General features: G+C 45.0%; 1 protein-coding gene across 1 annotated transcript in view; it reads right to left on the bottom strand.

Annotated features, from left to right (window-relative positions):
* Positions 1-17,435, bottom strand: part of GALNT18 (polypeptide N-acetylgalactosaminyltransferase 18) — a 402,179-nt gene that overhangs the window by 182,064 nt on the left and 202,680 nt on the right. The window lies entirely within an intron of this gene.

Below are 17,435 nucleotides of genomic sequence, written 5' to 3'. Positions count from 1 at the left end.
TCGGCTACAGGACAGAGGGGAATATAATGACGGATCTGATAGATCTACTGTATATAGAGACAGCAGCTCAGCTACAGGACGGAGGGGGGATATAATGACTGATCTGATAGATCTACTGTATATAGAGACAGCAGCTCAGCTACAGGACGGAGGGGAATATAATGACGGATCTAATAGATCTACTGTATATAGAGACAGCAGCTCGGCTACATGACAGAGGGGAATATAATGACGGATCTGATAGATCTACTGTATATAGAGACAGCAGCTCAGCAACAGGACGGAGGGGAATATAATGACTGATCTGATAGATCTACTGTATATAGAGACAGCAGCTCAGCTACAGGACGGAGGGGAATATAATGACGGATCTAATAGATCTACTGTATATAGAGACAGCAGCTCGGCTACAGGACAGAGGGGAATATAATGACGGATCTGATAGATCTACTGTATATAGAGACAGCAGCTCGGCTACAGGACGGAGGGGAATATAATGACTGATCTGATAGATCTACTGTATATAGAGACAGCAGCTCGGCTACAGGACGGAGGGGAATATAATGACGGATCTGATAGATCTACTGTATATAGAGACAGCAGCTCAGCTACAGGACGGAGGGGAATATAATGACTGATCTGATAGATCTACTGTATATAGAGACAGCAGCTCGGCTACAGGACGGAGGGGAATATAATGACGGATCTGATAGATCTACTGTATATAGAGACAGCAGCTCGGCTACAGGACGGAGGGGAATATAATGACGGATCTGATAGATCTACTGTATATAGAGACAGCAGCTCGGCTACAGGACGGAGGGGGAATATAATGACGGATCTGATAGATCTACTGTATATAGAGACAGCAGCTCGGCTACAGGACGGAGGGGGAATATAATGACTGATCTGATAGATCTACTGTATATAGAGACAGCAGCTCGGCTACAGGACGGAGGGGAATATAATGACTGATCTGATAGATCTACTGTATATAGAGACAGCAGCTCGGCTACAGGACGGAGGGGAATATAATGACTGATCTGATAGATCTACTGTATATAGAGACAGCAGCTCGGCTACAGGACGGAGGGGGAATATAATGACTGATCTGATAGATCTACTGTATATAGAGACAGCAGCTCGGCTACAGGACGGAGGGGAATATAATGACTGATCTAATAGATCTACTGTATATAGAGAGAGCAGCTCGGCTACAGGACGGAGGGGAATATAATGACTGATCTGATAGATCTACTGTATATAGAGACAGCAGCTCAGCTACAGGACGGAGGGGAATATAATGACGGATCTAATAGATCTACTGTATATAGAGAAAGCAGCTCGGCTACAGGACAGAGGGGAATATAATGACGGATCTGATAGATCTACTGTATATAGAGACAGCAGCTCAGCAACAGGACGGAGGGGAATATAATGACTGATCTGATAGATCTACTGTATATAGAGACAGCAGCTCAGCTACAGGACGGAGGGGAATATAATGACGGATCTAATAGATCTACTGTATATAGAGACAGCAGCTCGGCTACAGGACAGAGGGGAATATAATGACGGATCTGATAGATCTACTGTATATAGAGACAGCAGCTCGGCTACAGGACGGAGGGGAATATAATGACTGATCTGATAGATCTACTGTATATAGAGACAGCAGCTCGGCTACAGGACGGAGGGGAATATAATGACGGATCTGATAGATCTACTGTATATAGAGACAGCAGCTCGGCTACAGGACGGAGGGGAATATAATGACGGATCTGATAGATCTACTGTATATAGAGACAGCAGCTCGGCTACAGGACGGAGGGGAATATAATGACGGATCTGATAGATCTACTGTATATAGAGACAGCAGCTCGGCTACAGGACGGAGGGGGAATATAATGACTGATCTGATAGATCTACTGTATATAGAGACAGCAGCTCGGCTACAGGACGGAGGGGGAATATAATGACGGATCTGATAGATCTACTGTATATAGAGACAGCAGCTCGGCTACAGGACGGAGGGGGAATATAATGACTGATCTGATAGATCTACTGTACATAGAGACAGCAGCTCGGCTACAGGACGGAGGGGAATATAATGACTGATCTGATAGATCTACTGTATATAGAGACAGCAGCTCGGCTACAGGACGGAGGGGGAATATAATGACTGATCTGATAGATCTACTGTATATAGAGACAGCAGCTCGGCTACAGGACGGAGGGGAATATAATGACTGATCTAATAGATCTACTGTATATAGAGAGAGCAGCTCGGCTACAGGACGGAGGGGAATATAATGACGGAACTGATAGATCTACTGTATATAGAGACAGCAGCTCGGCTACAGGACGGAGGGGAATATAATGACGGATCTGATAGATCTACTGTATATAGAGAGAGCAGCTCGGCTACAGGACGGAGGAGGAATATAATGACGGATCTAATAGATCTACTGTATATAGAGACAGCAGCTCAGCTACAGGACGGAGGGGAATATAATGACGGATCTGATAGATCTACTGTATATAGAGACAGCAGCTCAGCTACAGGACGGAGGGGAATATAATGACTGATCTGATAGATCTACTGTATATAGAGACAGCAGCTCAGCTACAGGACGGAGGGGAATATAATGACGGATCTGATAGATCTACTGTATATAGAGACAGCAGCTCGGCTACAGGACGGAGGGGAATATAATGACGGATCTAATAGATCTACTGTATATAGAGACAGCAGCTCGGCTACAGGACGGAGGGGAATATAATGACTGATCTAATAGATCTACTGTATATAGAGAGAGCAGCTCGGCTACAGGACGGAGGGGAATATAATGACGGATCTGATAGATCTACTGTATATAGAGACAGCAGCTCAGCTACAGGACAGAGGGGAATATAATGACGGATCTAATAGATCTACTGTATATAGAGACAGCAGCTCGGCTACAGGACGGAGGGGAATATAATGACTGATCTAATAGATCTACTGTATATAGAGAGAGCAGCTCGGCTACAGGACGGAGGGGAATATAATGACGGATCTGATAGATCTACTGTATATAGAGACAGCAGCTCGGCTACAGGACGGAGGGGGAATATAATGACGGATCTAATAGATCTACTGTATATAGAGACAGCAGCTCGGCTACAGGACGGAGGGGGAATATAATGACGGATCTAATAGATCTACTGTATATAGAGACAGCAGCTCGGCTACAGGACGGAGGGGAATATAATGACTGATCTGATAGATCTACTGTATATAGAGACACCAGCTCGGCTACAGGACGGAGGGGAATATAATGACGGATCTGATAGATCTACTGTATATAGAAACAGCAGCTCGGCTACAGGACGGAGGGGAATATAATGACGGATCTGATAGATCTACTGTATATAGAGACAGCAGCTCGGCTACAGGACGGAGGGGAATATAATTGACGCATCTGATAGATCTACTGTATATAGAAACAGCAGCTCGGCTACAGGACGGAGGGGAATATAATGACGGATCTGATAGATCTACTGTATATAGAGACGGCAGCTCAACTACAGGACGGAGGGGAATATAATGACGGATCTGATAGATCTACTGTAAATAGAGACAGCAGCTCGGCTACAGGACGGAGGGGGAATATAATGACTGATCTGATAGATCTACTGTATATAGAGACAGCAGCTCGGCTACAGGACGGAGGGGGAATATAATGACGGATCTGATAGATCTACTGTATATAGAGACAGCAGCTCGGCTACAGGACGGAGGGGGAATAAAATGACGGATCTGATAGATCTACTGTATATAGAGACAGCAGCTCAGCAACAGGACGGAGGGGAATATAATGACTGATCTGATAGATCTACTGTATATAGAGACAGCAGCTCAGCTACAGGACGGAGGGGAATATAATGACGGATCTAATAGATCTACTGTATATAGAGACAGCAGCTCGGCTACAGGACAGAGGGGAATATAATGACGGATCTGATAGATCTACTGTATATAGAGACAGCAGCTCAGCTACAGGACGGAGGGGGGATATAATGACTGATCTGATAGATCTACTGTATATAGAGACAGCAGCTCAGCTACAGGACGGAGGGGAATATAATGACGGATCTAATAGATCTACTGTATATAGAGACAGCAGCTCGGCTACAGGACAGAGGGGAATATAATGACGGATCTGATAGATCTACTGTATATAGAGACAGCAGCTCAGCAACAGGACGGAGGGGAATATAATGACTGATCTGATAGATCTACTGTATATAGAGACAGCAGCTCAGCTACAGGACGGAGGGGAATATAATGACTGATCTAATAGATCTACTGTATATAGAGACAGCAGCTCGGCTACAGGACAGAGGGGAATATAATGACGGATCTGATAGATCTACTGTATATAGAGACAGCAGCTCGGCTACAGGACGGAGGGGAATATAATGACTGATCTGATAGATCTACTGTATATAGAGACAGCAGCTCGGCTACAGGACGGAGGGGAATATAATGACGGATCTGATAGATCTACTGTATATAGAGACAGCAGCTCAGCTACAGGACGGAGGGGAATATAATGACTGATCTGATAGATCTACTGTATATAGAGACAGCAGCTCGGCTACAGGACGGAGGGGAATATAATGACGGATCTGATAGATCTACTGTATATAGAGACAGCAGCTCGGCTACAGGACGGAGGGGAATATAATGACGGATCTGATAGATCTACTGTATATAGAGACAGCAGCTCGGCTACAGGACGGAGGGGGAATATAATGACGGATCTGATAGATCTACTGTATATAGAGACAGCAGCTCGGCTACAGGACGGAGGGGGAATATAATGACTGATCTGATAGATCTACTGTATATAGAGACAGCAGCTCGGCTACAGGACGGAGGGGAATATAATGACTGATCTGATAGATCTACTGTATATAGAGACAGCAGCTCGGCTACAGGACGGAGGGGAATATAATGACTGATCTGATAGATCTACTGTATATAGAGACAGCAGCTCGGCTACAGGACGGAGGGGGAATATAATGACTGATCTGATAGATCTACTGTATATAGAGACAGCAGCTCGGCTACAGGACGGAGGGGAATATAATGACTGATCTAATAGATCTACTGTATATAGAGAGAGCAGCTCGGCTACAGGACGGAGGGGAATATAATGACGGATCTGATAGATCTACTGTATATAGAGACAGCAGCTCGGCTACAGGACGGAGGGGAATATAATGACGGATCTGATAGATCTACTGTATATAGAGACAGCAGCTCGGCTACAGGACGGAGGAGGAATATAATGACGGATCTAATAGATCTACTGTATATAGAGACAGCAGCTCAGCTACAGGACGGAGGGGAATATAATGACGGATCTGATAGATCTACTGTATATAGAGACAGCAGCTCAGCTACAGGACGGAGGGGAATATAATGACTGATCTGATAGATCTACTGTATATAGAGACAGCAGCTCAGCTACAGGACGGAGGGGAATATAATGACGGATCTGATAGATCTACTGTATATAGAGACAGCAGCTCGGCTACAGGACGGAGGGGAATATAATGACGGATCTAATAGATCTACTGTATATAGAGACAGCAGCTCGGCTACAGGACGGAGGGGAATATAATGACTGATCTAATAGATCTACTGTATATAGAGAGAGCAGCTCGGCTACAGGACGGAGGGGAATATAATGACGGATCTGATAGATCTACTGTATATAGAGACAGCAGCTCAGCTACAGGACAGAGGGGAATATAATGACGGATCTAATAGATCTACTGTATATAGAGACAGCAGCTCGGCTACAGGACGGAGGGGAATATAATGACTGATCTAATAGATCTACTGTATATAGAGAGAGCAGCTCGGCTACAGGACGGAGGGGAATATAATGACGGATCTGATAGATCTACTGTATATAGAGACAGCAGCTCGGCTACAGGACGGAGGGGGAATATAATGACGGATCTAATAGATCTACTGTATATAGAGACAGCAGCTCGGCTACAGGACGGAGGGGGAATATAATGACGGATCTAATAGATCTACTGTATATAGAGACAGCAGCTCGGCTACAGGACGGAGGGGAATATAATGACTGATCTGATAGATCTACTGTATATAGAGACAGCAGCTCGGCTACAGGACGGAGGGGAATATAATGACGGATCTGATAGATCTACTGTATATAGAAACAGCAGCTCGGCTACAGGACGGAGGGGAATATAATGACGGATCTGATAGATCTACTGTATATAGAGACAGCAGCTCGGCTACAGGACGGAGGGGAATATAATGACGGATCTGATAGATCTACTGTATATAGAAACAGCAGCTCGGCTACAGGACGGAGGGGAATATAATGACGGATCTGATAGATCTACTGTATATAGAGACGGCAGTTCAACTACAGGACGGAGGGGAATATAATGACGGATCTGATAGATCTACTGTAAATAGAGACAGCAGCTCGGCTACAGGACGGAGGGGGAATATAATGACTGATCTGATAGATCTACTGTATATAGAGACAGCAGCTCGGCTACAGGACGGAGGGGGAATATAATGACGGATCTGATAGATCTACTGTATATAGAGACAGCAGCTCGGCTACAGGACGGAGGGGGAATAAAATGACGGATCTGATAGATCTACTGTATATAGAGACAGCAGCTCAGCAACAGGACGGAGGGGAATATAATGACTGATCTGATAGATCTACTGTATATAGAGACAGCAGCTCAGCTACAGGACGGAGGGGAATATAATGACGGATCTAATAGATCTACTGTATATAGAGACAGCAGCTCGGCTACAGGACAGAGGGGAATATAATGACGGATCTGATAGATCTACTGTATATAGAGACAGCAGCTCAGCTACAGGACGGAGGGGGGATATAATGACTGATCTGATAGATCTACTGTATATAGAGACAGCAGCTCAGCTACAGGACGGAGGGGAATATAATGACGGATCTAATAGATCTACTGTATATAGAGACAGCAGCTCGGCTACAGGACAGAGGGGAATATAATGACGGATCTGATAGATCTACTGTATATAGAGACAGCAGCTCAGCAACAGGACGGAGGGGAATATAATGACTGATCTGATAGATCTACTGTATATAGAGACAGCAGCTCAGCTACAGGACGGAGGGGAATATAATGACGGATCTAATAGATCTACTGTATATAGAGACAGCAGCTCGGCTACAGGACAGAGGGGAATATAATGACGGATCTGATAGATCTACTGTATATAGAGACAGCAGCTCGGCTACAGGACGGAGGGGAATATAATGACTGATCTGATAGATCTACTGTATATAGAGACAGCAGCTCGGCTACAGGACGGAGGGGAATATAATGACGGATCTGATAGATCTACTGTATATAGAGACAGCAGCTCAGCTACAGGACGGAGGGGAATATAATGACTGATCTGATAGATCTACTGTATATAGAGACAGCAGCTCGGCTACAGGACGGAGGGGAATATAATGACGGATCTGATAGATCTACTGTATATAGAGACAGCAGCTCGGCTACAGGACGGAGGGGAATATAATGACGGATCTGATAGATCTACTGTATATAGAGACAGCAGCTCGGCTACAGGACGGAGGGGGAATATAATGACTGATCTGATAGATCTACTGTATATAGAGACAGCAGCTCGGCTACAGGACGGAGGGGGAATATAATGACGGATCTGATAGATCTACTGTATATAGAGACAGCAGCTCGGCTACAGGACGGAAGGGGAATATAATGACTGATCTGATAGATCTACTGTATATAGAGACAGCAGCTCGGCTACAGGACGGAGGGGAATATAATGACTGATCTGATAGATCTACTGTATATAGAGACAGCAGCTCGGCTACAGGACGGAGGGGAATATAATGACTGATCTGATAGATCTACTGTATATAGAGACAGCAGCTCGGCTACAGGACGGAGGGGGAATATAATGACTGATCTGATAGATCTACTGTATATAGAGACAGCAGCTCGGCTACAGGACGGAGGGGAATATAATGACTGATCTAATAGATCTAATGTATATAGAGAGAGCAGCTCGGCTACAGGACGGAGGGGAATATAATGACGGATCTGATAGATCTACTGTATATAGAGACAGCAGCTCGGCTACAGGACGGAGGGGAATATAATGACGGATCTGATAGATCTACTGTATATAGAGACAGCAGCTCGGCTACAGGACGGAGGAGGAATATAATGACGGATCTAATAGATCTACTGTATATAGAGACAGCAGCTCAGCTACAGGACGGAGGGGAATATAATGACGGATCTGATAGATCTACTGTATATAGAGACAGCAGCTCAGCTACAGGACGGAGGGGAATATAATGACGGATCTGATAGATCTACTGTATATAGAGACAGCAGCTCAGCTACAGGACGGAGGGGAATGTAATGACGGATCTGATAGATCTACTGTATATAGAGACAGCAGCTCGGCTACAGGACGGAGGGGAATATAATGACTGATCTAATAGATCTACTGTATATAGAGAGAGCAGCTCGGCTACAGGACGGAGGGGAATATAATGACGGATCTGATAGATCTACTGTATATAGAGACAGCAGCTCGGCTACAGGACAGAGGGGAATATAATGACGGATCTAATAGATCTACTGTATATAGAGACAGCAGCTCGGCTACAGGACGGAGGGGAATATAATGACTGATCTAATAGATCTACTGTATATAGAGAGAGCAGCTCGGCTACAGGACGGAGGGGAATATAATGACGGATCTGATAGATCTACTGTATATAGAGACAGCAGCTCGGCTACAGGACGGAGGAGAATATAATGACGGATCTGATAGATCTACTGTATATAGAGACAGCACCTCGGCTACAGGACGGAGGGGAATATAATGACGGATCTAATAGATCTACTGTATATAGAGACAGCAGCTCGGCTACAGGACGGAGGGGAATATAATGACGGATCTGATAGATCTACTGTATATAGAGACAGCAGCTCGGCTACAGGACGGAGGGGAATATAATGACTGATCTGATAGATCTACTGTATATAGAGACAGCAGCTCAGCTACAGGACGGAGGGGAATATAATGACGGATCTAATAGATCTACTGTATATAGAGACAGCAGCTCAGCTACAGGACGGAGGGGAATATAATGACGGATCTAATAGATCTACTGTATATAGAGACAGCAGCTCGGCTACAGGACGGAGGGGAATATAATGACGGATCTGATAGATCTACTGTATATAGAGACGGCAGCTCAACTACAGGACGGAGGGGAATATAATGACGGATCTGATAGATCTACTGTAAATAGAGACAGCAGCTCGGCTACAGGACGGAGGGGGAATATAATGACTGATCTGATAGATCTACTGTATATAGAGACAGCAGCTCGGCTACAGGACGGAGGGGGAATATAATGACGGATCTGATAGATCTACTGTATATAGAGACAGCAGCTCGGCTACAGGACGGAGGGGGAATAAAATGACGGATCTGATAGATCTACTGTATATAGAGACAGCAGCTCAGCAACAGGACGGAGGGGAATATAATGACTGATCTGATAGATCTACTGTATATAGAGACAGCAGCTCAGCTACAGGACGGAGGGGAATATAATGACGGATCTAATAGATCTACTGTATATAGAGACAGCAGCTCGGCTACAGGACAGAGGGGAATATAATGACGGATCTGATAGATCTACTGTATATAGAGACAGCAGCTCAGCTACAGGACGGAGGGGGGATATAATGACTGATCTGATAGATCTACTGTATATAGAGACAGCAGCTCAGCTACAGGACGGAGGGGAATATAATGACGGATCTAATAGATCTACTGTATATAGAGACAGCAGCTCGGCTACAGGACAGAGGGGAATATAATGACGGATCTGATAGATCTACTGTATATAGAGACAGCAGCTCAGCAACAGGACGGAGGGGAATATAATGACTGATCTGATAGATCTACTGTATATAGAGACAGCAGCTCAGCTACAGGACGGAGGGGAATATAATGACTGATCTAATAGATCTACTGTATATAGAGACAGCAGCTCGGCTACAGGACAGAGGGGAATATAATGACGGATCTGATAGATCTACTGTATATAGAGACAGCAGCTCGGCTACAGGACGGAGGGGAATATAATGACTGATCTGATAGATCTACTGTATATAGAGACAGCAGCTCGGCTACAGGACGGAGGGGAATATAATGACGGATCTGATAGATCTACTGTATATAGAGACAGCAGCTCAGCTACAGGACGGAGGGGAATATAATGACTGATCTGATAGATCTACTGTATATAGAGACAGCAGCTCGGCTACAGGACGGAGGGGAATATAATGACGGATCTGATAGATCTACTGTATATAGAGACAGCAGCTCGGCTACAGGACGGAGGGGAATATAATGACGGATCTGATAGATCTACTGTATATAGAGACAGCAGCTCGGCTACAGGACGGAGGGGGAATATAATGACGGATCTGATAGATCTACTGTATATAGAGACAGCAGCTCGGCTACAGGACGGAGGGGGAATATAATGACTGATCTGATAGATCTACTGTATATAGAGACAGCAGCTCGGCTACAGGACGGAGGGGAATATAATGACTGATCTGATAGATCTACTGTATATAGAGACAGCAGCTCGGCTACAGGACGGAGGGGAATATAATGACTGATCTGATAGATCTACTGTATATAGAGACAGCAGCTCGGCTACAGGACGGAGGGGGAATATAATGACTGATCTGATAGATCTACTGTATATAGAGACAGCAGCTCGGCTACAGGACGGAGGGGAATATAATGACTGATCTAATAGATCTACTGTATATAGAGAGAGCAGCTCGGCTACAGGACGGAGGGGAATATAATGACGGATCTGATAGATCTACTGTATATAGAGACAGCAGCTCGGCTACAGGACGGAGGGGAATATAATGACGGATCTGATAGATCTACTGTATATAGAGACAGCAGCTCGGCTACAGGACGGAGGAGGAATATAATGACGGATCTAATAGATCTACTGTATATAGAGACAGCAGCTCAGCTACAGGACGGAGGGGAATATAATGACGGATCTGATAGATCTACTGTATATAGAGACAGCAGCTCAGCTACAGGACGGAGGGGAATATAATGACTGATCTGATAGATCTACTGTATATAGAGACAGCAGCTCAGCTACAGGACGGAGGGGAATATAATGACGGATCTGATAGATCTACTGTATATAGAGACAGCAGCTCGGCTACAGGACGGAGGGGAATATAATGACGGATCTAATAGATCTACTGTATATAGAGACAGCAGCTCGGCTACAGGACGGAGGGGAATATAATGACTGATCTAATAGATCTACTGTATATAGAGAGAGCAGCTCGGCTACAGGACGGAGGGGAATATAATGACGGATCTGATAGATCTACTGTATATAGAGACAGCAGCTCAGCTACAGGACAGAGGGGAATATAATGACGGATCTAATAGATCTACTGTATATAGAGACAGCAGCTCGGCTACAGGATGGAGGGGAATATAATGACTGATCTAATAGATCTACTGTATATAGAGAGAGCAGCTCGGCTACAGGACGGAGGGGAATATAATGACGGATCTGATAGATCTACTGTATATAGAGACAGCAGCTCGGCTACAGGACGGAGGGGGAATATAATGACGGATCTAATAGATCTACTGTATATAGAGACAGCAGCTCGGCTACAGGACGGAGGGGGAATATAATGACGGATCTAATAGATCTACTGTATATAGAGACAGCAGCTCGGCTACAGGACGGAGGGGAATATAATGACTGATCTGATAGATCTACTGTATATAGAGACAGCAGCTCGGCTACAGGACGGAGGGGAATATAATGACGGATCTGATAGATCTACTGTATATAGAAACAGCAGCTCGGCTACAGGACGGAGGGGAATATAATGACGGATCTGATAGATCTACTGTATATAGAGACAGCAGCTCGGCTACAGGACGGAGGGGAATATAATGACGGATCTGATAGATCTACTGTATATAGAAACAGCAGCTCGGCTACAGGACGGAGGGGAATATAATGACGGATCTGATAGATCTACTGTATATAGAGACGGCAGCTCAACTACAGGACGGAGGGGAATATAATGACGGATCTGATAGATCTACTGTAAATAGAGACAGCAGCTCGGCTACAGGACGGAGGGGGAATATAATGACTGATCTGATAGATCTACTGTATATAGAGACAGCAGCTCGGCTACAGGACGGAGGGGGAATATAATGACGGATCTGATAGATCTACTGTATATAGAGACAGCAGCTCGGCTACAGGACGGAGGGGGAATAAAATGACGGATCTGATAGATCTACTGTATATAGAGACAGCAGCTCAGCAACAGGACGGAGGGGAATATAATGACTGATCTGATAGATCTACTGTATATAGAGACAGCAGCTCAGCTACAGGACGGAGGGGAATATAATGACGGATCTAATAGATCTACTGTATATAGAGACAGCAGCTCGGCTACAGGACAGAGGGGAATATAATGACGGATCTGATAGATCTACTGTATATAGAGACAGCAGCTCAGCTACAGGACGGAGGGGGGATATAATGACTGATCTGATAGATCTACTGTATATAGAGACAGCAGCTCAGCTACAGGACGGAGGGGAATATAATGACGGATCTAATAGATCTACTGTATATAGAGACAGCAGCTCGGCTACAGGACAGAGGGGAATATAATGACGGATCTGATAGATCTACTGTATATAGAGACAGCAGCTCAGCAACAGGACGGAGGGGAATATAATGACTGATCTGATAGATCTACTGTATATAGAGACAGCAGCTCAGCTACAGGACGGAGGGGAATATAATGACGGATCTAATAGATCTACTGTATATAGAGACAGCAGCTCGGCTACAGGACAGAGGGGAATATAATGACGGATCTGATAGATCTACTGTATATAGAGACAGCAGCTCGGCTACAGGACGGAGGGGAATATAATGACTGATCTGATAGATCTACTGTATATAGAGACAGCAGCTCGGCTACAGGACGGAGGGGAATATAATGACGGATCTGATAGATCTACTGTATATAGAGACAGCAGCTCAGCTACAGGACGGAGGGGAATATAATGACTGATCTGATAGATCTACTGTATATAGAGACAGCAGCTCGGCTACAGGACGGAGGGGAATATAATGACGGATCTGATAGATCTACTGTATATAGAGACAGCAGCTCGGCTACAGGACGGAGGGGAATATAATGACGGATCTGATAGATCTACTGTATATAGAGACAGCAGCTCGGCTACAGGACGGAGGGGGAATATAATGACTGATCTGATAGATCTACTGTATATAGAGACAGCAGCTCGGCTACAGGACGGAGGGGGAATATAATGACGGATCTGATAGATCTACTGTATATAGAGACAGCAGCTCGGCTACAGGACGGAAGGGGAATATAATGACTGATCTGATAGATCTACTGTATATAGAGACAGCAGCTCGGCTACAGGACGGAGGGGAATATAATGACTGATCTGATAGATCTACTGTATATAGAGACAGCAGCTCGGCTACAGGACGGAGGGGAATATAATGACTGATCTGATAGATCTACTGTATATAGAGACAGCAGCTCGGCTACAGGACCAAGAGGGGGAATATAATGACTGATCTGATAGATCTACTGTATATAGAGACAGCAGCTCGGCTACAGGACGGAGGGGAATATAATGACTGATCTAATAGATCTAATGTATATAGAGAGAGCAGCTCGGCCACAGGACGGAGGGGAATATAATGACGGATCTGATAGATCTACTGTATATAGAGACAGCAGCTCGGCTACAGGACGGAGGGGAATATAATGACGGATCTGATAGATCTACTGTATATAGAGACAGCAGCTCGGCTACAGGACGGAGGAGGAATATAATGACGGATCTAATAGATCTACTGTATATAGAGACAGCAGCTCAGCTACAGGACGGAGGGGAATATAATGACGGATCTGATAGATCTACTGTATATAGAGACAGCAGCTCAGCTACAGGACGGAGGGGAATATAATGACGGATCTGATAGATCTACTGTATATAGAGACAGCAGCTCAGCTACAGGACGGAGGGGAATGTAATGACGGATCTGATAGATCTACTGTATATAGAGACAGCAGCTCGGCTACAGGACGGAGGGGAATATAATGACTGATCTAATAGATCTACTGTATATAGAGAGAGCAGCTCGGCTACAGGACGGAGGGGAATATAATGACGGATCTGATAGATCTACTGTATATAGAGACAGCAGCTCGGCTACAGGACAGAGGGGAATATAATGACGGATCTAATAGATCTACTGTATATAGAGACAGCAGCTCGGCTACAGGACGGAGGGGAATATAATGACTGATCTAATAGATCTACTGTATATAGAGAGAGCAGCTCGGCTACAGGACGGAGGGGAATATAATGACGGATCTGATAGATCTACTGTATATAGAGACAGCAGCTCGGCTACAGGACGGAGGGGAATATAATGACGGATCTGATAGATCTACTGTATATAGAGACAGCACCTCGGCTACAGGACGGAGGGGAATATAATGACGGATCTAATAGATCTACTGTATATAGAGACAGCAGCTCGGCTACAGGACGGAGGGGAATATAATGACGGATCTGATAGATCTACTGTATATAGAGACAGCAGCTCGGCTACAGGACGGAGGGGAATATAATGACTGATCTGATAGATCTACTGTATATAGAGACAGCAGCTCAGCTACAGGACGGAGGGGAATATAATGACGGATCTAATAGATCTACTGTATATAGAGACAGCAGCTCAGCTACAGGACGGAGGGGAATATAATGACGGATCTAATAGATCTACTGTATATAGAGACAGCAGCTCGGCTACAGGACGGAGGGGAATATAATGACGGATCTAATAGATCTACTGTATATAGAGACAGCAGCTCAGCTACAGGACGGAGGGGAATATAATGACGGATCTAATAGATCTACTGTATATAGAGACAGCAGCTCAGCTACAGGACGGAGGGGAATATAATGACGGATCTGATAGATCTACTGTATATAGAGACAGCAGCTCGGCTACAGGACGGAGGGGAATATAATGACTGATCTAATAGATCTACTGTATATAGAGACAGCAGCTCGGCTACAGGACGGAGGGGAATATAATGACTGATCTGATAGATCTACTGTATATAGAGACAGCAGCTCGGCTACAGGACGGAGGGGAATATAATGACGGATCTGATAGATCTACTGTATATAGAGACAGCAGCTCGGCTACAGGACGGAGGGGAATATAATGACTGATCTGATAGATCTACTGTATATAGAGACAGCAGCTCGGCTACAGGACGGAGGGGAATATAATGACGGATCTAATAGATCTACTGTATATAGAGACAGCAGCTCGGCTACAGGACGGAGGGGAATATAATGACGGATCTGATAGATCTACTGTATATAGAGACAGCAGCTCGGCTACAGGACGGAGGGGGAATATAATGACGGATCTGATAGATCTACTGTATATAGAGACAGCAGCTCGGCTACAGGACGGAGGGGAATATAATGACTGATCTAATAGATCTACTGTATATAGAGACAGCAGCTCAGCTACAGGACGGAGGGGAATATAATGACGGATCTGATAGATCTACTGTATATAGAGACAGCAGCTCGGCTACAGGACGGAGGGGGAATATAATGACGGATCTGATAGATCTACTGTATATAGAGACAGCAGCTCGGCTACAGGACGGAGGGGAATATAATGACTGATCTGATAGATCAACTGTATATAGAGACGGCAGCTCGGCTACAGGACGGAGGGGAATATAATGACTGATCTAATAGATCTACTGTATATAGAGACAGCAGCTCGGCTACAGGACGGAGGGGAATATAATGACGGATCTGATAGATCTACTGTATATAGAGACAGCAGCTCGGCTACAGGACGGAGGGGAATATAATGACGGATCTAATAGATCAACTGTATATAGAGACGGCAGCTCGGCTACAGGACGGAGGGGAATATAATGACGGATCTGATAGATCTACTGTATATAGAGACAGCAGCTCAACTACAGGACGGAGGGGAATATAATGACGGATCTGATAGATCTACTGTATATAGAGACAGCAGCTCGGCTACAGGACGGAGGGGAATATAATGACGGATCTGATAGATCAACTGTATATAGAGACAGCAGCTCGGCTACAGGACGGAGGGGAATATAATGACGGATCTAATAGATCAACTGTATATAGAGACAGCAGCTCGGCTACAGGACGGAGGGGAATATAATGACGGATCTGATAGATCTACTGTATATAGAGACAGCAGCTCGGCTACAGGACGGAGGGGAATATAATGACGGATCTGATAGATCTACTGTATATAGAGACAGCAGCTCGGCTACAGGACGGAGGGGAATATAATGACGGATCTGATAGATCTACTGTATATAGAGACAGCAGCTCGGCTACAGGACGGAGGGGAATATAATGACGGATCTGATAGATCTACTGTATATAGAGACAGCAGCTCGGCTACAGGACGGAGGGGAATATAATGACGGATCTGATAGATCTACTGTATATAGAGACAGCAGCTCGGCTACAGGACGGAGGGGAATATAATGACTGATCTGATAGATCTACTGTATATAGAGACAGCAGCTCGGCTACAGGACGGAGGGGAATATAATGACGGATCTGATAGATCTACTGTATATAGAGACAGCAGCTCGGCTACAGGACGGAGGGGAATATAATGACGGATCTGATAGATCTACTGTATATAGAAACAGCAGCTCGGCTACAGGACAGAGGGGAATATAATGACGGATCTGATAGATCTACTGTATATAGAGACAGCAGCTCGGCTACAGGACGGAGGGGGAATATAATGACTGATCTGATAGATCTACTGTATATAGAGACAGCAGCTCGGCTACAGGACGGAGGGGGAATATAATGACGGATCTGATAGATCTACTGTATATAGAGACAGCAGCTCGGCTACAGGACGGAGGGGAATATAATGACGGATCTGATAGATCTACTGTATATAGAGACAGCAGCTCGGCTACAGGACGGAGGGGGAATATAATGACTGATCTGATAGATCTACTGTATATAGAGACAGCAGCTCGGCTACAGGACGGAGGGGGAATATAATGACGGATCTAATAGATCTACTGTATAAAGAGACAGCAGCTCGGCTACAGGACGGAGGGGAATA

This window comes from Taudactylus pleione, unplaced genomic scaffold (assembly GCF_031769625.1).
Source record: "Taudactylus pleione unplaced genomic scaffold, aTauple2 ptg000047l, whole genome shotgun sequence".
NCBI lineage: Eukaryota > Metazoa > Chordata > Amphibia > Anura > Myobatrachidae > Taudactylus > Taudactylus pleione.
Note: the sequence above shows the minus strand (reverse complement) of the source record. Positions and strands in the feature narration are given on the sequence as shown.